General features: G+C 44.2%; 1 long non-coding RNA gene across 1 annotated transcript in view; it reads right to left on the bottom strand.

The window, feature by feature from the left end:
- Positions 1-1,356: 1,356 nt before the first annotated feature.
- LOC144143253 (uncharacterized) overlaps positions 1,357-25,239 on the bottom strand; it is a 63,151-nt gene continuing 39,268 nt past the window's right edge. Inside the window, exons 3-4 of the long non-coding RNA XR_013317081.1 lie at positions 16,735-16,776; positions 1,357-1,402 (exon numbers count right to left, since the gene is read on the bottom strand). This is a non-coding gene — a long non-coding RNA (uncharacterized LOC144143253). The remainder of the gene's footprint in view (positions 1,403-16,734; positions 16,777-25,239) is intronic.

Genomic DNA, 25,239 nt, shown 5'->3' with positions numbered 1-25,239 from the left:
ATATTCCAAAGAAAGTCTGACGTGTTTGTTGTTCTGCTCACAGTCAGGAGCGAACACTTTTGGAGTTCAGCAGCATTTTATTTTTCTTTCCCAAATCGGCTACTGTCGACGAGGCTTTCTGTAGAATCGCTGTAAATTACACTCATCGCTGTAAATTACCCTCGTCCGCCGAACGTTTTACATTGACTGGTGCTCTTGAAGATAAATCATTATGTATAAAAACAAAGAGAATGGGAGCCAAAACAATTCCCTGAGAAACTCCTGTTGATACCGGTGTGATGGCAGAGGTCTTATTGTTTAATTGTACGTAGTGCCTCCGCTCACTTCGCTAATCTTTTATCCAGTTAACAATTACAGTGTTTCAAGCACACTTTCATCGTTCTTAGTAGTTTTACGTGAGGCATTGTATCAAAAGCTTTCCAAAAGTAAAAGAGATAAAGAAAGTTTGTTTCTGATTATTACCGCATCGTAGTATATCGTACGTAAGTTGGACTTTCTGCGTCACTGTAGATAGACCTTCCTAAAAACCATGCTTATAGTGCAATGGATTGAAGACCTCAAAGACTCTGCTAATGTGTTTAAGGATGACGTTATCTTGTAGTTCGCGTACACTGCTTGTTAAAGAAATGGCACGAAAGTAGACGATATCTTCTTTATTTTAGGTTTAATGCACTTGGAAAACCTTGCCAATTTCGCATTCCCGTGCTAAGACACCGGTTGATAGGGACTTGTTGGAAATGATGCCTAAATATTTAGCTATAAGTTCCGCATGTCTTACAACAATATTTGAATTTCATCCGGGCCCGCTGCTAATTTTGAGTAAAAATCAAAGACACATATTCAGTATTCTATTTGCGGTACAGTAAGTTTGTCAGTCTGCTTGGAGAAAATGTATTTTATTTGAGGTGATTTACTGTTATTTTCTGTGAATACCCACTTAAAGTACTCATACCACGTAATGCACTAAACATGGTAGTCGAAGTGTTGGTTACCTACTCACTAACAGAGTTTAAGTTCTTTTCCAACACAGCCTCAACACTTCTACCGCATAGAAACTGACTAAACGTATTTATTTTCCAATCGGAGAAGAAATAGAACTAGTGGCAGCACAGGAATATTGATATGGACATTGAGCGCCTTCGAGCAAGGAGTTTTCTAGTACGTTGATCGGTGCGCAAACACCTTAGAGACAATATTTACACAGAGAAGGTATATATGTCCCAGTGGTATAGGCTTCACCCGCTGTAGGTGGTTAACTGTCGCAAATTCGGCTGCGTGCGATGCGGTACATGAAATATGCCTTTTTCGCAGACATCACCATTTTGATTGTATGAAAATCATTTCAACACTTATTTCTTACCCGGGTGGACGGCCACTGGAATGAGAAACTGGCCTTGGTAGTCTGCAAAAAAAGACCAAACAAAAAATACGAATAAAATAAACAGTAAATTGTGCTAAAACTGATTTACTTATTTTGGGCAAATTTTTAAAACCTTTTTTATATTCAGACATGATATTTCCGACTTTTTAAAATGTCTTGATATTTTTTTCTGTTCGGTAAAAATATCTTAAGAACGCGTCTTATCTTTCAAGAATTGCACGGAGGCCTTCTCAATGTATTTATAGCGCATGTTGAAGAACGCTAGGTCTTGGGGGGTACTCCAAGGTTAGTGGAATAACTACTCTTTGGCAGTTATTCGCTAGAGGTGTCTGAATGCGAACACCCGGTAATAATCATTATCAGCTGCTCTCCTGCAGGCATAAACACCAGTACGCTAATCGATCACATGGCGAAAACTTCGAGACTTCGCCCGAGCGAAATGCACAGCCGGGTACGGCGGCGATGGGTTTGTATTAGCCGCGCGCACTACGTCCTTCTGCCTTTGACTATAGGCCGTTAGAGCACGGAATACCATTAGATTGGGCCGCACGTGGTGGGACCCCCCCCCCCCCCCCCAGCAGTAACAGCCGGTGTTCAAGAGTTGTTCAAACAGGCCTTATTTACTCGCAGACTCGCGGCTCGCCGACACGAGTCTCCCTTTCTGGTGTCGGCAGCGAAATCCTCTGGACTCCACAGGTCCTTCTCGTCCATCTTTCGACATGGGAGGGTTGCCAGCTACGTGCCTAATAGAAATACAGCTCGTGGGTGTTAGCGATATGCAAACCTGGACACTTCCTTCGTTTAGTGTCCCAATGACATAGATAGTCGTCAAAATATTGTGAGGAAACCAAAGACGACGCAAGTTTCTTGAAGGAAAAACAACTCTCTTGGAGCAAACCTATGCCACCCCCAGCAACTCAAAAAATAAAGACACGGCGAAGCAGCGATCACCGAAGTGGCATGTGCAGGCAGGTGTCAGCGAATCAAAATCCGTTGCTCCTGCTCACCGGACATTTCTCTTTCAGCGTGAGTGTTTCTCGAACCGTCAATTTACGTCCAGAACAGTGTAGATCAAAAACTGTTCTAGGCTATTCACGTTTGGGCGAAATGCTCTCCTTATCAGAATGAGATAACCGCGTGGTATGAAAATAAATAATTGAACACGCGCTTCATTTAGGACTCAGATAACACGGCCGTGCGTGGCCGAGCAGTAAAAGCAAAATATAAACAAATCAGTCCCTGGTTCGCCGCATTACTCCCCCTCTAAAATTGCACCAACACGATAATAAAATAAAACTGCAGTCCCAACAAAAACAACAAAAAAGTCCGTCACCTTGCCCGGTAGGGTTTGATGTAAACCACGTCGACGACTTCTGGCTGCATGAGTCGTCGGTATTTGCTGGAATCGCCATCGTGGATCACTTGCTAGGTAAGTTGGCCAACACGTCGTTGAATCTGGTATGTTCCGATATACCGTCGAAGAAGCTTTTCACTGACTCCACGTTGTCCGACTGGGGTCCAAGAACCACACACGATCCCCTGGGCAGTACTTGGCGTCTCGAATATGGAGGTTGTAGCATCCGGAATAGAAGAGCTTCTAGATCATTTTGCGAAATCGAGCGAGCTGGCGGGCCCCTTCCACACGCTGAAAGCATTCCTGCGTCGGCATTGATGTTGTCGTCTTCAACGTGCGGAGCATGGCGTCATGCATCGTAGTTAACTGTCTTGCGTAGACAAGGTCGAACGGTGTCATATGCGTAGTTTCTAGGATACCAGTGTTGTACGCAAAGGTGACACAAGGAAGATCCTCGTCCAAATATTTATATTCAACGTTAACGTACCTAGACCACATATACGCGATAGTCTTGTTCAGATATTCTGTTAGCCGGTTCGTTAGGTGGTGGTACGCCATCGCTTTACGATGGTAGGTGTTGCTATAGCGTAAGATCTCTTGCATTAGCTCCACAGCGAAGGCCGTTCGTCGGTTCGTTATAAGGATTAACGTGGATTCATGTCACACCCCAGCTTGGTTAATAAGAGGTTGGTGACTTGTTTTGCAGTCCCTCTTGAAAGAGCGGCAGTCTCTGCGAGCGCGTCATCTAGTTTTTCGCTACGACAATCCACGTGTTTTTAAATTGTGATGTAGGCAACGGGGCCAGAAGATCCATTCCAATCTATTGGAAGGACCTCAGTGGGAGGGTGATCGGCCGCAGATGACTGGCGGGTCTTGCGGAGGGTTTTTTGTCGCTGGTGAGCACGGCAACTCCGGACGTAGTGGCTGACGTCAGATGTAAGGCTGTTTCACTAGTACTTCGTCTTGATTTTGCCAATAGTGCGAGGTGTGGTAATGTGTCCGGAAGGTGGGTCGTTGTGGCAAGCTTCCAATTAGGTTTTACGATAGTCTACCGGGATGACAAGAAGATAATTTGTTTTCGTTCCGGGGCTGAAATTATTTTTCGCGAGGACGGAGTTTTTGAGGCTGAATACTGGTAAGTTCCGTATGAACGCCCTAGGCACGGCGACGTTGCGTCCTTCCAGGTAGTCGATCATGACCTGAACTTCGGTGTCCGCATGAACACGAGGAAGGACATCATCTATTTGTGTCAGGTTGTATACTTCTGGGGGATTTTATTCAGTCACGCGTAGTTAACGCAAAACCTTTATGTGCACTCTTTGTTGTTCAAGAGTACGACCAGCGAAGCCCATGGGCTTTTCGATAGCTTGCCTTCCCCTTGTTTCCGGATAGCTTCCCTCTCGTGCGAACTCACGCGGTACGTCGACTCTCGGGTACGTCGCGCACCATCTTCGTTGATATTTCAGTGGTTTACTGGAGGTATATGACGAAACTTAGAGTTCGATAAATAACACTCGCTTTAACGGTACAGCCAAGTCAATTGTTTGTTTCGTTCTTCTGGCTGGAACGCAGCACTCAACTGAAGGGAATGCGGAAACTTCAATGTATCTTTAGTTGAGCGTTGAAATTCGGCAACCGCGGTACCGCGAACACATCATTGTTTCTTGCGTTTCTTCGACGAAAGGAATTACAGCGCCCTTGTTTAAATGGTGCTACTGCTCGGTGAAATTAGTAATCAAAACGTGGTTTTGAAGTAGCGTTAAGCACGCAAATGATCTTGCGACAGATCACCGCGGTCGAGAAGCAGTCTTTGGTCACTCTCAAGGGTAGTGTCCACGTCAGGAGCAGCATCTTACGGTAGACGGTGATCATCAAGCTTTCGCGGGGTTTGAGGGTGACATTACCATTCCCGATCCGTACAGCAGCACTGTGTTCGGTGTTCGGTTGCGGCGTCATGGAGTGATCGGAGCCAAAAGTTACCGACCTTGTCTGTAAATCAATTGTCGCTCCGTTCTTCGTCAAAAGTCTATTCGAAGAATTATGTTGCGCCAGCAGTAAGGAAAATATGAACACCGGCGAGTGCCTGGTACCATCTATGGTGACGCCTGATATGCGCGTTCCACTTGGCGCTACAAGATCGCCTCCTGCTCTGAGTATATTGGGACAGTCATATCTGGCCGTAACTTTCTTCAGCTTAAACGCAAATTATCTGCTCATTCCTGTGTACACGGCGCTCGTGGCTATTAGGACCAATACATAAAAGCACTCGATGGACAAATATACGTAGGACGCCGCTTTCGTCGAGTTCCGGGTGCGTCGGGGCGTCGTATCTCGGGTTCTCTGTGTTGGTGGTCGGGAGCTATGCTGCGACGTTGTCGTCGCCTTGTCATCAGAAAGCCCGGGCATCTCGGGTACTCTTCACCCCGTGGGGCTATCGTCGTTTTTCGGAGTTACGTCCGGTTTACATTGGGTAGTCGTACTTACGGCACGGTGTTTGGTGCGTCTGTGCATCGTTGGGTGTTTTTTTTTATTTTCCCGCAATTGTGGCATCTCACCTTCAGAAGTTACTGTGTTCAGTTTTCCCCGCGTGGGAAAACCTTCCACGTACAAATTCCGCAATGCTATGGGTGTTCGGCAAATGGTATGCTTAAGGCGGTGGCGAACGGTTTAAACACGCTGGGCAACGAATGGTTTGAGATAGGTACTCGTCGATCTCAGTTGGTTGTTGCCCAGGAAGTGGGCGAGGTGCATCGCTTAAGAATCCTCGTAGTCAGAGCCTCTTGTATGCGCAGCGATGATAGATATGATCGGCCTCTCCGCAGTGCTAGCAAAGCTAACGATTGTGGAAGTTCTCCATATGTCGGCCTTTCTCAACGTCTTGTGTTGTACTACAGGGGTTCGGCACGGCGACAGTGGACGGTGGTTGACGAGGGGTTGGAGCAGGACGGGGTTGATGAACAGCTCTGGAGTAGGCGAAAGCTTGAGCTCGCGGGGTGCTTCAAATGGCGTTGAAGTCCCGAGTGCCTGTTGAACCTCTTCTTGTACGACGTCAGTCAGGGAAGCGACTTGAGTGTGTGGCGTCTTTGGAAAAAGTTTCCGAACAGCTTCCTGACGACTATGCGGATTGTCCGCTGTAGTGTACCGGTGCTAATAGCCCGCATTCGATCGTGTGAGAAGCCAGTGCATTGATGAGGCGTTCGTACTGGCTCGTATGAATATGCAGCGTCTTCTCCAATAAAGCACCCTTAGACGTAAATTAGGCCACCGTTTTGGGTGAGTTGCAGACAAGGTAAGCAAACAGTTCTTCCTTCACTCCTCAATCAGAAATCTGAGTTTTTTCTTGCAATATTTAGGTGTCCACGCAGCGAAATAGTCACTTCATGTCCTCCACCAAGATCACGACCCCTTGTTGGGGTGTTGCATGCGCTTTTGGAGTCAAAGTGCGGCTCGCTCTTTCTGTACGATGGTGCGATTGTTTTAACGAACTAGATTTTAAAGGCAGTCGAGTCGGTAAGGCAGCTCGCATGGTTCTCGAACGACGTTCGGGCAGTATCTTCTTAAAAAAGAAAACATGGTGAAAAGTTTCTTCATCGTCCCATCTGTAAAAGATGTGGATGCGCTCCAATTCCTCCAACCAGTCCTCAGGGTCATTACCGGTTATCCGTAGAGCGATGGTAGTTCCCGTGGCTGTTGCAGAACGATGGGAGGCGTCCCTCGTTGAATCGTGTTTTCTGTTTGAAGGGTCTTGCATCTTTCTGGTATGACACAAACTCGGCTGGTAAACATTGCTGTCGGCGGCTGCTCGGCTTGGGCTGGCTTGTCGGCTTCCGAAAGGCGTAGGGAGCATAAAAAATGCACACCTGGCACGTCTGCGTGCACATGAATCCAAAGAGGACGCAGTTGTACAGAAGGAAAAACAAGTTTATTGGAGCAAATTTGTGCTATCCTAACAACTCAATGAATACAGAGGCGGTGACAAAGCGGTCAACAAAATGATGTGTGCAGGCGAGTGTGGGCGAAAAGAATACTGCAGCGTCTGCTCTGCGGGCATTTATATCTAAGGGGCGAGTGATTCTCTAATCGTCGCATTAATCCAGAACGCAGTGGGTCAACGAAGACTATTCAAGGCTGGTGACGTTGGTTCAAAACACTCTCTCTATCAATGGAGATAACACGTGTGTCATAAAGAAATAAACATGCGCTTCACTTTGCCGACGGGTAACAAAGAAAAAATACGGGCGCAGCCGGTTGGTAAAAGCAAAACATAAATAAACAGAGCCAATGCCTGGTTGGCGGCAATATCGATACCCCTCAGTGAAACGACTACGGCCCGCGATACAAATGGCCGCTACAGGGTCGCATTTTGCTTCGGATATGGCGAATGGCGAAAACGTGTCATTTGATTTCTGCAAGCGGGGCTGTAAAGCGGACATATACCATAACACGGCATTTTCCTATGCAGGTGCTTGGAATGAATGTTTACGCAATGATTGACGCTGGCGGTGGTTTATCGCTAACTGGTGATAAAGCTCCGAGCACGTGGTGGCAAGTATCGCAAATGTGACACTCACTTGCAAGTGGCCAAATGTGCTGTTGTTCAAGCACGTGGTGCTGTTGCTTGCACATTTCTTACGTAAACGAAGGTGTCGGCAGAAATGTTTTACGGCCTCGCCTTGGCGTTGCCGGTATTTTGGGCAGACAGTTCATGATTCGTGAAGGCCTACTGCTTCCCTTGGCTGGAGATAGGTAGAGATTGGGAAATGAAGCAGAATTAGAGCTTTTGAGCCATAAACGTATTCAACCTCAGCAAATCATGCCATTGCTTGAAGGGTGTTCTTGCAGTAACTATGAGCGTGAGCAGGTCGTCTGTGTGCATGCGTCGTTTGCTCAATTGTTCACGGAAGCCGCTTGGTGGACAACAGTCCTCGAACATAGCATTGACATAGGGGACGCCCCGCATTGGAGCATCTATACTGCTCAGCATCTAAAGGAATAAAAATCTGAGCGTCATCCTCACGATATGCTGAACCCGGGGAGGTTGGCGCAAAAAAAAACAGCAGTTTGCCTCCCTGATGGGAATAACACCACCTCAACAACGCAACCATAAAAAATACCTGCACTTTTCCAGATGTTTTGTATGTTTTGTTGGCTTGTTACGGCGCGCGTGTTTACGAGTCTGGACTTCTCACGTGGCTTTTTATATATTGAAATGCACCCGCATTATATTTAGAAAACAGGTTTTACGTGCTACAGAGTAATATTGGAGTATGAGAGTATGCTGTTCGGACTAAAGAACTCCCGGAGATCCCTTCAAAAATTACATTACTAGGTTGTTGACGACGCATGCTATTTATAAGTTCCCGATGGCCTGTACTGATGTAATAGTAGTATCTCCGCGCACCTGTGAGGAGTATTTCATGCATCTTGAAACGCCCTTGTCCGCATCAAAAGCGCCTTTCTCATCTTTCATCACAAGCTGCTGCGCCTGGGGAAAGTAGGGTTTACATGTCCATCATTGTTGCTCTCAAAGGGGTGCTTAAGGCAGTTACAAATTACCCATTCCCACGTGACGTTGCGGCTTGCAGCGAGACTCCCGCATGACCGCATTTTACGAAGCTTCATTCCTTATTTCACGGAGCTCTTGAATCCGTCTAAGAAGCTTGTTGGCAGAGGTGTAAGATGGCAATAGGTGAAGGTGGAGCTGCAACGTTTGAGGGATCACAACTCGTGATTGCGGAAACAGCGCCACGAAGATTAAAAGACATAAAAAAGCGGTTTGTTTTACCGACCGATGTTAGCGAGACTTGGAGCAGTGCTGATGCAGGAGTTTGATAGCTTCCTCAGTAAAGTCGCGTTTGCTAGCCATACTCTCACCGCACCTGAGCGTAATTACATGGTCATGGAAGGCGATTGTCTAGCAATTGTCTTCGCCCTAAAAAAATTGTGTCTCGATGGTTTCTCCTTCGCAATTCGGGCAGGCGACATGTAAATAACGTGTCTGCAGCATTTGAAATATTCTCTCGTCGTCTTGAGCACTAGGTGTTTACGCTTTAGCGCTACGATGTACCCATCCAGCGCCCTAAGGATTCCCTGAACCAAGTCACTGCCGCGCTTTCATGCGCTTCCCTACCGTCATCTTCGGATAGGAAGTGCCGGTGTTGGTTGTGGCAGCAGATGCTGATGCACGAAAGTGTACCCTGGTCAGCAGGACCAACCTTCTCGTGGCGTTCCGAGCAGACAGACTCGGTGGGATGTGGATGGGGATTTGGGGTGTACAGGGCGCTTCTTCCAGCAGCATCAGCGACGGGTTTGATTCATACGTGCCTACGCAGGACGGTCTCCTGCAGCACCCCTTCAAAAAGGAAGGGGACGAAGCTAATTCGCCATTTCGTCTTCCCGAACCGCGTCAGCTTCGAGGAGCTTTCTTTTCTTACTTTCTTTATTGAGTACTGGTTAGGCACAGCCCTCGCCGCAAAACCCAGGAGACGTCATCATGGTGCAATGTCTCGTCGCGCGGAGCGACAAAGAAAGTTCTGAGGAATGCCAGGAGCCGTAACTTGTGTCGGACACCAAAAACTCGAGTTGCTTTCTCGTACAAAGTGATAGAGTTGTTCGAAAGTAAGAGCCCCTGGTAAATCGTAGTTTGCTATAACATAGGCTCTTACGCCCGCCAACACCAAGGTAATTGCTATTTCCTTGTAGCGAAAGACCACTTCGAAAGTAGGTACAGTTGTTTCCGCAACGCATCAGCAATACTCATAGAATCAATACTCAGCAGCAATACCCAGTAGAAGTGTTTGCTTCCTTTAGATATCACAACAAACTTATAACCCAAAACGCTTCTTATTCTACAAGCAGGTTGTTTGAGGACACCTGTGTAGCCGAAGGTGTGAAACACAAGCGTACGAGCACATATAACCCGCCGCGAACACCACTAGGCCTGCTCACTGCAATATCAAGTCACTGCTGACTGCTAACACGCAACACATAACGATTAGAAGGTAAGAGGCTTGTGATTGCGTTTCTACTTGTGCAACTGTGAACCGTTCGACCCGGTATACGCCGACTTGTTTGAATTACAGTCGGGAGAAGCACTTTCCTTTCGAGAGCACAAGTCTGCCAGATTCGGAAACGGTTTCTGGTCTGCCGCCCGTTTCTGTGACCATTCGCCAGCTTCTCGGCGAAGCGATACGCGCTGACCGGAGAGCTCAATACGTGTCTTATGTTGAGCAGGTGAACCTATACAATCAGGGCCCTCGAGATCTTCAGTTTGCGGTTGGCAACCAGGTTTTTCGTCGCCACAATCTGCTAAGCGGCACTGCGTACAAGCTTCCTGCGTCGTTAGCCGCTCAACAGGAAGGCGCCTTTGTGGTAAGGGAGAAGCTATCGGCTCCCTCACATCGCTTGTGCAACCATAATATGGGTGAACATATTGGGCCTGTGAACGTTACACACTCTAAACGGTGCCATATTGACTGATCAGGTTGCCTCTTTCTAGATTATGCCCTGTTCTAGCGTTGTGTATGATCATTAGCATAATCATACTACTCAGGCCCACTACAGGAATAAGGCCTTTTGGATTTACCTCCAACTGTCCTGTCTTGCTCTGCTAGAGTACGGAAGTTACACCAAATTTTTCATTTCGTGACTCCGGCGTATTTCTGGCTTTTCCTTTCTTCTAAACCGACTTCTTGGTATCCACTCTGTTACCCTAATGGTCCACCAGTTGTAGGTTGGCCTCACTACAAGGCCATTTCTTACTAACCATCTAGAAGGCAAACGTAGGTCGGATGAATGAACCATGTTAGAAGTAACAAATAGGGAAAGGAAAAGAACTGCCTGGATCAGGGAATTATATAGCGTAAAAGATATCAAGATTGAAATTATAAAAGAAAATGAACTTGCGTATGAGCGTTAGCAAATATTTCACAGAAACATTTTTAGATTTTCTCTTAGTTTTTACTTCTTTTTCTTCCTTGCTCATTCTTGAACGATCCCTTGGTAAAAACGTGATCTGTTAAGAATATTAATTGTGGTGTTCACCTTCCACATATTACCAGCTGCGCTTCCCCTTTCTAATTTTGCCTTAAATATTTTTATTGCGTGTACGTTTTCCTTCGACGAGGTTTCGTAGATGCCCCCCCCGCCCCCCAATCACGAAATTTTTCTAGGCCCTCTATAGGATGGGGTATTTCCGGTCATGCAATCGCACGTTTTCATCACTCGCTTCCCCGAGCGCCAGGTCTTCGCCCTCTATTAACCCTTCGCACCAGGGCCACTTGGACGGTCGTGGAGGCTGATTGCTCGCTTGGATAGGGGTCTCGGCTCTCTGGGATGTTCAGCCACGGGCCGAGGAGGATGGGAATAAAGCGGTCAATGTTCCACAACCTCCATGGGGCCGAGTACTGTCCTGCCTGTTTTACATTTGGTAATTTATTTGTGTCCATAAGGTTTTCAGTGGAACGTCGGAGCCACACTCGGACCAGATACCTTTACTCGATGCAATAATCACATTCATGACACAAAAGTTCTCTAGACTAGGTCATACCAAAAAAAAACATGCCTATATTTACTGCACTGCAGTGGCTGTTTGCATACTCTGTGCTTTCCAATTCCAGGTTTTAACAGCTGTGGGTGAAAAGGTTCGACTGAGACAAAACGAATTTTGACAACAAGGGTGGTTTAGGAGAGCGTGTAGACTGTCTCCAAGCTGTCCCCGGAATTTCGTTACCCAGCAGGCCAGGTAAAAATAGACAGGGGAACGGTTTGCCTTGAAAGTTTATACTATATTTTAGATAACCAGCATAAGGAGCGGCCACCTACTGTGCAAGTAAGTGTTGAAAACACACCCAGTTGAATATCCCGAAAAGCAAGGTTATCTTCTCAATAGAAAATTTTTTAACCCGAGACTGTAAAAACAGCCTGTCTGCCTGCTGGCCTATTCTGTCGATTTAGTATAAAGCCTTGAAACAGCATCCACAAAAACTTTGGCTGTGAAAATATTACACACCCCAACTACAGCAGATGCAGAGAAATGCGAAGCGTGCCAGCAGTTTGTGCTGGACAAAAATAACAAATATTTAAAAATCAGGTAGAAGGTCCATGTATAAGGAGGAAGTCTAAAACTTGATTGTATTTTAATAACCAAGATGCCAGCCGCAACAATCGACAAAAGCAAGCTCTAGCTTTAAAGGAGCGCCGTCAAATAGGCAATCGAAGATTGTCAGCTTACTTCCTTCCTTGATGAATTTTGTTTTAACTTCAGCATTCTGATGATTACTGAAACGTGGTTTACTCCAAATGATATCATACCTGGAATTCCAGGATATAAAAACTTTTCCATTTGCCGAGCGCAAGAACGAGGGGGTGGTGTTGCGATGTATGTTTCCGATGCTCTATCTCCAAAGCTATTGCCACAGTTCACAGCTGTGACGCCTAATTACGAAGCGCTAAGTGTACTAGTCAACAACACAATTTTCGCAGTCTTGTACCGACCGCCCTCTGGAGATGTCAATCACTTCATTGACTTTGTCGATTCTTTGCTCGAGTACGCATCCTATGGAAGATATCGTCTCGTTCTTGGCGGTGATTTTAATATTAACCTTTTCTCCGACACTTCAATGTCTAAATCATTAATAAACCGGGTAACGTCTTGTGGTTTCAAAAATGTAATTAATTCTCCTACGCGCATTACGGCAACTAGTTCGTCAATACTACACATTTTCATCACTAACGCTGATACACCTGTTACAGCCTCGGGAACAATAAGTTCTGATATCAGTGACCACTGCCCAATATTTATAGCATATTCCGTTTCTGCGAAGGCAGCGCAAGCGAGTGGTACTACGTTAAAATGTCAACATATAACACCATTTAATCTTGATGCGTTCAGAGAAAAAATACAAAACAGTAACTGGTCCCAAGTCCTTGCTCAGTGCTCGGCAGATAGTGCATGTGATTCATTTATGGAAATTTTCCAAAAACACTACAGTGAGTCCTTCCCAGTGAAAGAATTTAGGCCCCGGCGACAAATACGAAAACCCTGGATTGGTCCAGAGCAGTTTAAATTATGAATGAAAAGAATAAATTATATCGTCATTTCCTAAGCACGCGAAATTCATCGGTTCTTGCAGCTTTCAAAAAACTCAGAAATCGCTTAACATCTGAGCTGCGAAAAGCGAAGGCTCACTACTATCAACAATTGTTTTCTGACGCGTCACACCGACCGGATTACACATGGAAAATTATAAATGACGCTCTTGGCATGCGCAGAAACCCAACCGACATGCGCGAAATTACTGTAGACGGCGTGGTCCTTTCACGCACTTCGCTCTCTAAACATTTCAATAGGCATTTTATCAGTTCAATTGCAGATACCACGCTTCCTTCAGCTGAACCGTGTACTCTCGGCTTAACCGCCTCGGAAACTCGGTTTTTATTGCCAACTGACTACAGTGAAGTCCATCGCACATTTCTTTCCCTGAAAAACAGTAAAGCCACTGATACCGATAACATTCAAATTAGGCCAGTCAAATATGTCCTCGATTGCATATGCCCGTCCCTTGTACACATTTTCAATCTTTGTCTAGAATCTGGTTGCTTCCCCTCAAAAATGAAACGAGCAAGAGTTTCAGCAATATACAAAGCAGGAGACAAAAATGTTCCCACCAATTACAGGCCGATTTCTGTTCTCCCGGTATTTTCGAAAGGTCTGGAAAAAATCATTCTTTCACGTCTAGAATCATTCTTTTCAAAACACAAAATGTTATCACCTCGCCAACATGGCTTCCCCAAGGGATGTTCTACGGAATCCGCACTGCTTATGCAAAAAGAAATAGTTTTGAAAAATATAGAATTGGATAACCCAACTCTGGGCGTTTTCGTTGATTACAGCAAGGCTTTCGACTCTATTAGTCATGAAACACTTCTAAAAAAATTATATCGGTATGGCGTGCGTGGAGTGCCACACCTTTTGCTGAAGTCTTATCTGACCGATCGCATGCAATCTGTTGTTATGAATGGTTATCCATCTTCGTTTCAAAATATACTGTTTGGAGTTCCACAGGGCAGTGTTCTCGGCCCCTTTTTATTCAATGTGTATGTGAACGATATTGTAAATATTGATGAAAAAACTGAATTCGTTTTGTACGCCGATGATACCAGCCTCTTTATTACTAGTGACAGTACTATGAACCTTTTTTCACGCGCAAATTTTGTTCTGTCCAAATTGCTCGACTGGTCTAACCAAAATAGTTTAAAAATCAACTTTAAGAAATCAAAGGCTATAATATTTACAGCAAAGAACAAACGTATGCATATTAGTAATGAACTATACCTGGGTTCATCACGCATCGATATAGTAAAAGAGCATAAGATCTTGGGGGTGGTATTCGCGCAACGCATGACATGGAACTCTCATATTGAATTGTTAGCGAAAAAGTTATCATCTGCTGTTGGTGCGCTATATCGTTGTCGTGACATTTTTCCAGTAGGTGTTAAACTCCAAATTTACAACGCCCTTTTCAGATCTCACTTGAATTATTGCACTTTAGTTTGGGGCACGACCACTAAAAAGAACATTAATACCCTCCTACTACTTGAAAAAAAAAGCAATCCGATGCATTAGCAATGTTCCGTATCTGCATCCCACCAAAAAGTTATTCGAACAACACAACATAATCAACATTCAGAATCTGTATAAGTACCGCCTCTTGTATTATCTTCATTTTTCGAGCACTGCCCACCATGCTTTTCTTGTTGAATTATCAGGTTTATTATTGCGAACTGAAACAGGTCGAACTCGTGAACGAGATAAATATGTGGTTCCTCGGCGTCGCACCGATTACTACTTACAGTCACTTAGTCACAACATTCCTGTGATGCTGAACCGCTTGCACCCACATACTGCTGAATGTGATAGGTTTAGTCGCAAAGAATTGCACTCTCTAATTTTTAACGATAAATTGTAGTGATGTTCTTATTAACAATGTTTTCTGTTCTTTTTTGCTCTTCTTAGTAACGTTTTCCGCAATATGTTTTATATTTCCCAAAGATGATTTTCTATGATTGTTCAGTGTATAGTAATGTTATTTCTATTTAATGTGTTGTTTCCTACCAAAGTTGCCGCAGCTGCACCGCCACTCTGGCGCCGTCAAGCCGTCTCTACAGCTTCTTGCCAGAGTGACTGTAAACATTGTCCACTGTACCAATGTTGAAAAATAAAATTTGATTTGATTTGATTTGATTTGAAGATCAACTAACTTGGAAACACTTGGGAGGCAAAATTCAGTAAAAGTGCTTTAGAAAAAAACGAATGAAGAGGTACAATATGGCCAGCTGCGACAATTCGAAATGCGGAATCTCGCGTAATGAAACCATAAAATTAGCAAAATTTTTTATGTATTAACATACACAGCATGTGGTCGTTGGTTTATCGAATGAAAAACATGCTATAATCCAGTCAGCCAGGAACCCTTAAATTTGAACCAAGTGAAATTGAACCCAACACGTCCTTATAATATAATAGAATATATAAAAAAAATATTGTTGCAAATAATACAAACAGTGGTAGAAATTTAAAGACTGGAGGAACAAGTTCACCTACTTGTATACACGGCGAGTCACCCCTTGTCTTAATTTTGTTTAGCTTTCAGCCCCCAAGAAGGTTCTGCCAGGCAGTTAGAAAACGGACTGCCTGATGGACCGACACCGGTTTTTGTTGGCCGCCGCAAGCCAGCTAGATAAAAGCGCCGCAGAGACGTGGGGAAGGTGCCAGCCTTTAATTTGCGGTCAAGAAGCCAGGTGATGTTCTTTTTTTGACTAACAGCTTCATCCAGGCATACTCATTTGAAATCGCTGGTGTCGACTTCGTCAGTTCCTTTTCATCAAAAAACATTACTACAAATGTACGCAATCTGGATTCTTGTACAGTGTCACGAGCACAATACACCCAGGAGTTTGCGGGTTGCAATTTGTATCTGACCTTTCTTCTGCTTTTTGCAATGTTTTCTTTACTAAAACTGCTTAGTACAACAACAAAACTTTCAGGAAGTATAAAAGGTAACCCATCACAGTCATTGTAACGCAATGAGGTAAAAAGTGTGCTTTACTCCCAAATAAAACACAACTTCAAGTTACAACGCACGAAACAGAGTCGCGGCTTTACACTCCGCACGGTTAGACTCACTAGTGAGTGGTGAGGAAGAAACTAGGAATACGAGTTTGGAATTTTTAGACCTAAGAATTACGCTCAACAAAGTTACGGAGATATATTTCCACAGTCCCACAAATACACCTACACAGAGGTCGATAAGCTTCCACTGCGCCTTCCAGCTATGTTTTTACTCAAAGATAGACTCACACAGCAATCGAAAGTACATCCCGGTTCAACCTCAGCCAAAGTTTGCTAAAAACAAAATAGCTATCTAATGGAGGAAAAGATGGCAATCTCTTTCTTGATACATAACCTTCAGATGCACGAGGAAAAAACACTCGAGAATACAAAATTGAAACTCCTCTTATTTATTACAGGGTGGGGTTACCTAATAAACCAATGTTCTCCCTACTGGATGCTGCCCCAACTATATGCAAATGGTCTTTTACCTTATTTTCAGGAGCACACTCAAACCTTTGGCCGCAAAAAATGCTAGATATGTTTTTTAAATCAGCCGAAATAGTAAGGCTGGCTCCATAGGAATGATGCTATGGACATTCTGTGACCTCGGGCAAGACGTTTTGTAATGACGTGTCAACAAATTTGTTTTTCCTTGTAAGTTGCTCAGTGTGCGACAATCTTAGGTGCAATATTTTAAAAGAGGACTTGTAACCCAATCATGGCTATTGGCTTCACCTTTGGTAGGCCTTCAAGCAGTTGCTTTGCTGCCCCATGCTTAGTCTCCCCCATGTTTTGCACACTCATCATCACAAGCATCACCACTACATTACCACACCAGCCCTAGTCTGTGCCAGGTAAAAAATTGTTGCAGCTCTTTGTTCTTACCCAGGTGGATGCCCACTGCTATGTGATAGTGGTCGTAGTGGTCTGAAAGCGAAAAGAGAGACCAAAACATAAGAATAAAGTAAACAGAAAAACATTGTCGCAATCTATACTACTCAGTTTCCGCGCATGCTGAAAATTTTTTTTTGTATTCGAAATTATTACAAATTGTGTGTTGTAAAATTTCCTCGGGATTTTTTCGTCTCAGCTGAAATTATCCTACGAAACCCCCTTACATTTCAACATTTGTGACCACGCTTTCTCTATGTAAATATTGTGCACGTTCCAGAACGCTACATCTTATGGGTACTGCAAGACTATCACAATAACTATCCTTGGGCACCCAATCACTTCACATGTTTGGAGGCAAATGCCCTGAAATAGACATTATCAGGTGCTCGGCTGCAGCATTGTTTCGGCATTATATTTTAGTTTTCGTTTTTATGCCTTTTGATGCAAATCAATACGATCGGCTTCTTTTTTGCCGCACAGTGTTCCCCTCTCATTTTAGCTTTTCTTTAACTCCCTTGTGGGCTGGACTACGCCATCAAAACAACTGTCACACGCTGTAGCCTCGAAGGGGACAGAATTTTGTGCAGCTGGTGGCACCTCTTCTGCTCACTGCCATTGCCTTTATTCGTCGAGTGTCACACCCTATTCTACCACATTTGAAAGTTAAAATATTCATTTGTAAATTTTTGTGCGGAACATTCGCGCTGGTTGCTCCTGATTTCTGCTTACGCCCGCATGGCATTATGCAATGAAGACAGTAAAAAACCACGTATACGCCCTTCCCCAGCGGTCAACAAGCTTAGATAGCACACCTCGGAGAACATTACCCTGCTACTGAGCATGTTCGGGATAGAATTTTATGGGGCGACATTTGTGCATTCTGTTTATATAGTTTTAAAGGTCCTCGTCTTGACTGGCACACAAGAACAACGGCAGTTTTTCTGCAGTAGGGGGAGATGACCTCTAAGTGATTTTGACCTAATCTGCCCTAACTTGTAGCTCGTCACTTTATAAATGAAGCCTACAGGGGCGCTGTTCCAGAACGCTCGAGATTGACCGAAACTCAGTAATGAACGAGCTGTGTACCCGCCCCGTGACGTAATGGAAATATTTCAAGGCGGGCCCAAAGTGATTTAAAAATGCGATTCTTGCTCTTTGCTGATTATTGAGGTGACGTAATCGGTCCAGGGCAGTGCGCACCAAGGATGCGCGACTAGGGCGTGGCGCATCTTTCAGTGGTTTCCCTCACTCCCCTGCTACACTGGTGGCTACTGGGGACACGCGAAGCCAATCACTTTATTTTGTTGTACTTTTAATTTATTATTCCGTATTTCAATGCCAAGTCCACTTTATTTTTTATTTCATGCGTTCATATAAGCTTTTTGATAGCACTTTTTTCGTCCTAAGAAGTAGTTTCTGCCGTTGGTGGCACCCAGTGCAATCAAGTCAAGTCATGTCAATATTTATTTTCACAGAGCCTTGCTATGTTGAGGGGCATAGACAAAAAGCCGTTTCTGATCTTTTTTTTCTTTACGTTTCTTTTTATAGGGCTTGACAAAGACCTGTGCCCCGTATACAGTTACAGCAGCGTTGTAGAAAATACATGTGTCCTAAAATTACATAAACCAGAAAACAAAGCACAGCTTCACGATTATAATGTCACATACAAAGACATGTACAATGGGTGTGGGAAATACATGTGCCACAAAATTAAACCAGCATAAAGAAACACGAACAAAAATTATGTCACGATACAAAAGCCAGGAGTGCCAAGGAAACAGGAAATGTAAGAGTACATGGTTAAATCGGGGATGAATTTAGTATAACAGGTAAAATAAATCTAAACATTTGTCTTCCGTAGTTCGTTCGTATATATGGTCTTCTCGAAATGTCTGTACAGCGTGTGTCATAAGTGCTTACCCGAAGTGTCAGAGCAGCAACGTCTCTCAAGAAAGAATCATTCTTTTTATGCTATTATTGTAGCGCATCCGTAATAATAAATTATATAAATTTTGCACAGGGAGTAGTTTAAGGTTGTGAAAAATAGGCCCAGTATGTGCGTCGTAACGAACATTTACAAGAGCTCTAACAGCTTTTTTTTTTAAGGATGTGAATTTTATTTATATTTGTCTTTGCCGTAGTACCCCATACAAGAAAACAATAGCCTAACGTAGACAGAAAAAGTGAATTATCAATCAAGATTTTAACATTTTGGGGTAGGACAGTGCGCAAGCGGGATAATACACCAACCGTACGGGCAAGCCTATGGCACACACTTTGTACACGCGGATTCCATGACATGCATTCAATAAATATTATGTCTATATTTTTTACAGTTGGACCTAGTTCAATGTTACATGTACCAAGGGTGAAGGATCATGACAGATCAACTTTTTATTTCTGGGACAAAAAAGGACTGCTTTGGTTTTAGACAAATTTATACTTAGAGAATTTGTTAAGCTCAATGAATTAAATAATGCTAGTACCTTGTTTGCCTTTGTTTCAAGTTCTGTTATTGTGTTCTCACAAAAATAGACGGATATAATCAGCGTGCATAACAAAAGGACAGGCTTTTATCAGTATATGCGACATCACTGACAAAGATATTAAATATAAACTGTCCAAGAATACTTCCATGTGGTACACCTCCCCACAATGAAAGAAACGTTGATTTGGAACCATCTATTATTACATGCTGCTTCCGGTAATTCAAATAGCTGTTTAAAAGCTGGAGAAATTGTCCACAAAAACCATGGTGTTCTAGTTTTTCGGCAAGGGTTCTAAGATTTATTCTATTGAATGCTTTTGAATAGTCCACAAAAATTCCAAGCAGGTAAGATTCTTACTCAAAAGATTTCAAAATTATTTCCTTCTGGAAATAACCACGTGACTATGGCCCACTGGACCAAAAAAGAAAGCGGGTGATAAAAGCGCGCCACATTCAAAACAGTTGCTCCTCGTATTACGTTATCGAAACCCTTCGATTTTCGACAGAAATTTTCCTCGGCACGGTCCCGTCTGCTTACGTGCTTTTAAGGCAAATCCCTGGTGAGATGTATTAGCAACTTCTTTTTAATAATTGCATTTGCGCATTTTTACTCGATTTTGTTTGTTTTTCTTTTGCCAAGGATTATTTTAAACGGCTTTTTTTGTTCTGTTGCGGGTTTTCTCAGTTTCTTCTGTTTCATTTGTTCACCTTGTTGTGCAAGCAGAGTGGAACAAACCACAGCTTCTCTAGAATTGGGGTTCTGCGAGGGTGGTGTCCACCTGTCCTACTCCCGTGACATCACGTTCAGGTGCACCCTGCACGCACTCTCCAACATGTGTTATTGTTCGAATCCACAGTGTTACTAATTTAGCGAACCGGGCACGTTATTTCCTCAAAGGTCGAAATTCCGGGTCCGTCCCACAAGTGGCCATGTGTTACGAAGGAAGACGTAGCAACAAGGAAAAAAACTTTTCAGGGTTGTTTTTTTTTATTTCATTTTGCTGTTCACCGCTCTTGTTCGAAGAAGCTTTCCACAGTCGTTTTTTTTTTCGTAGAGTTCAATCACTCACAACCCTCTCTTCTTTTGCGCCCTTCCCACTGCCGGTTACCCTCCCTCAGGCGTAACGCGGTTGCTTCAATTCTTGCATCTCCCTTTTGCTTGCTTTCTATGTTCCGCTTCCTACTACACTAAGGTGACGCCGAACAAAAACCGTTGAAAGGTGTTAAAATCGCCTCTCACAACAGGCACACACCGTTCACTGTATTGTAGAGATGATAATGAAAAGATTCAACAGGCCATCAAGCTATCTTGGGTATTCGCCCTCACAGCCACGAGCCTGTGGAAGAGGGAGGCAGGATTATGTCCAATCCAGACACCGGGATATGCGCCAAAACGTGCCAGTGGAAGAAGATGAACGTCATAAGGTGCATGCGTGGAAAGAAGCTGGGTTACCTCAACGCCCCTACCTGCGTTCCTATCGGCTTCAACCCTGCAAAAACACCACTTCAACCTACTATGGGGGCGTCAACTGTGGCTTTGGCAGCATATGTTATACGTATAAGCTATCCTGTCAGTAACGTTTTCACAAAAAATGCACTCTACGCAACCCCGCGAGGTAGTCTGTCCGCCGCGCTGATGATAAACAAAATAGATGGTCATGCAACGCTTCATTCGAAACTGCTTTGCGAGTAGACGATAATTAAAGCACACACTCCGGCTGCACACGGGTAGACGTGCGGTAGAAACCTGCGGAGGCCATGTCCACCAAACCACCTAAAAGAAAGGCGAGGTCTGCAAAACACATTACCACTGATTATATTGCGCACCCTTCCGCTGAAAGTCGACTGGTGACGGTCGATGGTGCGGTCGCCACCAAGGCTTCTGTAAAAGCTGCCTGCCGAGTCAAACCGCAGCGCACACTACACTTGCTCCTCGGCGGTCATGGAGCTAAAGACGCCTCTAAGTCATCGCAAAGAGGGATCTGACGCCAAACGACCTCAAAACAAATGCAAAGCACTTTTTGATAGAAAAAAACGGGCTCGAAATTCCTATTTCGTTTCAAAGACAAGTCGGGGCAGAATTATGCGTGCTATGACGACCATACAAATAAAGCATGCCACAGCAGCGGCCACCACGAGCGTCCCCAGTTCAACTCGGCCATGCAAAACCATACCCCAGTTTCCTACAAGTTTCAATGTCAGTCAAACACATCCAAACTCTTCGGGAGCGCGGCGTAACAATCGAAGCCACACCCACCCGTGGCGTCCGCTTTGTGGGGGCGTAGCGTTGTAGCCACTAAGTCATCACTTGATGACCCCTAGCAGCGATAAGAACTTAGCACAAAACAAAAATGAAGTCCCCAGGCCACCGTCAGCTAACAATGTCACAGTCGCGAGGGTGTCCGGCCCGAACTGGAGTACAACCCGACAGGAGAGGCAAAAACGACACGATTTTCCCATGGGAGCCTTTTTCATACACCGTGAAAACATTGTCGATGAATAATGACACAACTTGAACGCCTAAAACGCACTTGCCAATTCTCAACCACACTCTTCAATTGACCGCGACAATTTCTGATAAGCACCCGCCGTGCTCGCTCGAGCAAGCCATAAACAAAAGCCAGATTTGATGGTTGGGAGCAGGGCGCGCTCTATTTGCTACACTGGATCCGCTTGATTACTTGGTTTGCCGTTGCGCAAAGCTGCACTGGGACTGCCCTCAGGCCACGTTGCAAGCATAATTATTTGGAAGAACAGAACACCGAGAACACCGGACCGCCCTTTGCCCGGCATGGCCAACAGCCACGCTGGGGATTTCTATGTAGCAGTGGGGTTATCTAGTTTATGCTCGGGAATGAGCGTTGCAGAGCAATTTCAGAGGGTGCTGCATACGGAAGATAGCAGGTGCAGTACTTTATCAACAAAATCAGCCCAACGCTGCGCGCTCAGTATGCCAGGCGTGCTGCGCACGATCCCGGAGGTTTCGCTCGAGGTGTAACGAACGCTTCACTATTTCTACTTTCATAACCCAAGCAACTGGAAACTCGGGAGTAGGCGAAACTCGGGGCTTCTGGAATAGCGCCCCAGGAAACCATCCGCATGTGTTTCCCATATACAAGACAATTCTGTATTATTCGGAGGAAATCTGCAGAGAACTCCCCAGAGTATTGTCGTCAGGGTATGCAGCGGTATTGTGTCGTTAGTAAGAGTTTTAGAGCCGGCCTGAAGCATATGCATTATTGAATTTAAGAGTTTTTATTGTGTTGACACGAGGAAATATACCAATGTTCTTTGCGTTTGTGTGGAAGCGGGCGCAGTTTTATTATCATTAAGAATGACAAACTTTGGTTATGTAAGGATGGATCGCTTTATTAGTGGCTGTCGATGTTAGTCTGGACTTTCTTCTGGAGTGGCACAGCGTTTGTCATGACCACGGTAATAAACAATGACTGTTCGGTGCTGACACTGAAGGTGGGATAGTATTCACTGCACCTCCGCTGCTAGCTGAGGTGAAGAATTGTTTTATTATAGAGCAGATTTGAAACCGCGTATAGGATGAGTCCTTTTTGTTGTCCGCATGAGTCGTCACTGCGGCCGATTGTAGTTGTAGTCTAGTTAACCCTTCTTGGTACTACGTCGTGGAATAGTAGTGGTAAGGACGTTTGGCGCCGGTATCTGACTAGCGCAGCGTACACCCACAGCTCCTAATGATGCCTGTGCCCCAAAGAAAATTGCATATCGAGTCTGATTACGCTATCAAATTGTTATCTTACCTAAGGAGAATAATTAAAATCAAATACTGAAACGTCGACCTTCGCCTACTGATGTTCGCTGCAAATTTCTCATGGCATCTGAAATCCGAGCCATTGTCCTCCGCTTTTTAGTGGAGGTAAGTGCGAACCATGTGCCCGTGCTTCAAGAATTTCGAAATACACTTGCTCGAACTACACTTGTCACCTGGACGGACAATAAACCCAGAGATTTCACTGACCTAGCATATGCTATATCGCCGTGCCTGTCGCGTATCCGCATGTATCTGTGTATCGCGGGAAATTGAAAGGAGTTGATACTTCAGCAGGTGGTTATTGCACCACAACTACTCTGCCGGCAAGCTACGCCAAAACCTTGGTGTTCCTCAGAAACATTTGGTTAATGCGGTGACACCGAATAATAGGCTCAGTCGGTCACTGCCTCTCAAAACCCATCCCTTCTGCTTTCCACACCCACACCGCACTTCCCCGTTTGATAAATTAGTGTACCGGTTATATCAGAATACGTCGTAGGTCACCTCCTTAGCGTCTTTCGCAATATAGACAATGGCCGTGAGGCTTGTTAATACTTCCTTTAAATTGTGCGTTTTTCGACAACACAGTATAGTGTACCTCCCACTGCTCTAGTCGCGACAGGTTCTTGCACATGCGAATAGAGTTAATCCCTTTCGCGCTACACATGATTAGTCATGAAACTTGCACATACTAGATTGTTATGCTTACTGAGGACAACTTGACGGTAATTGCTAGATGGCGGCCGCTAAAAGATTGGGATACCCCCAAGAACAATTTTAAAATGATAGCGGATTTTTTGTTTCAATAAGCGTTGCTGTCAATGCACACTATTTGGAATAAATTGATTCTACACAAATGTTCTGGTATTTACTGTTTATTAAATCTTTTTGATTTTGTATACTTGTGCACCGGATGAACAACAATACGTTTTTTTTTTCGGATATATGCACCTCGAAGTCGGGTTGTAACTTTAATGAACTGTGAAAAAGCTCTTAAAGAGATTATCGGCAACTAGAATAACACCAACGCGTAAATACACCACCTCGCTTTGCCATTTCTCTCTTACCATTTCTTAACAAAAGCGATTTCAGCATCTTAATCACATAGAGTAACATCAAAGTACATTGAACAGCTTATGTTTTTGTGCAATAAATTACAATACAGGCTCCGCAATTCTATTGCCTACAAAAATTCTTCATGGCGAAAACGTGTATGTGTTCCACTGCGAAGCGGCGTCTCACACGAAAAAAAAATTTATCACAGTAAAGTAGAAAAATAAAAAAACACATTTTCACCCATTGTGCTTCCTAGGCCCATCAGCTGTATTTTTGGGTTATTTTGAATTTCCTATAGGATTTCAGTAACTACACGTATGATATAACAACAGCGCCCTGTTCGATTTTATGAAGCCATTTATCGGCATCGTGGTGCATTTCAAGTATAATAAATAAGGATAATGTTCGTAACCATGCGAGATAAGTTGCCAGAAATGACACACCCTTTATTCAGGAATCACCTCTCTTCAATAAACTTATTAATTTCGTTAGGGTTTCCTATATGTTTCACAAAGTGACATACCGTCGGGATACGAAACAAAATTCGTGTCGATACAATTGATTTTGAAGCGGCCTTTTTTACGGCCTCGCAAGTGTTAACAATTTTACTGTTAACATTTGGCTTGCGATTCCCGATGTAGTTTTGATATACTGCAGTGCTTCTTACGTAAATTGATTGTCTTTAAGCTTATGTTTAGGAACAGTTGCCTCACAATAGCCAATAGCGTCCTACTTTACACTTCCCGCAAGAGTTATCAGCCCTGATGTTCAGAGGGAGCACGTAAAACTGTATGGTGATCTCAAATGCAAATTTTTTGACTGAATGGTTTAGGCCATCGGTGTGGAGGTTGAGCCTATAAAGATTCACTATATCGAATATTATAAACACTCACGTTTAATTCACAACGGATAAACCTGTAAGGGGAGTTAGTTGCATTTTATATTAATATTTTTGTGCATCGCACGCTTATCTGCTGATGTCCTTTTCACGACTGGAACAGTGGGCGAAAGTTCTTAGCTGTCGTAATTATTCTTTCTTCCGCTTTGAAGATAACACCCTGACAGACATCCGCCAATGTACTAGTAAGCAGTGAACTAGGGTTAATGTTGTCCAACCCTACGCTAGCCTCCAAACGGGAATTTTGTACGTAAGGGGTTCTTCAAACCC

This window comes from Haemaphysalis longicornis, unplaced genomic scaffold (genome assembly GCF_048455015.1).
Source record: "Haemaphysalis longicornis isolate Haplotype H1 unplaced genomic scaffold, Haemaphysalis longicornis Haplotype H1 scaffold_6, whole genome shotgun sequence".
Classification (NCBI taxonomy): Eukaryota; Metazoa; Arthropoda; class Arachnida; order Ixodida; family Ixodidae; genus Haemaphysalis; species Haemaphysalis longicornis.
This window is presented reverse-complemented; position numbering and strand designations above follow the sequence as displayed.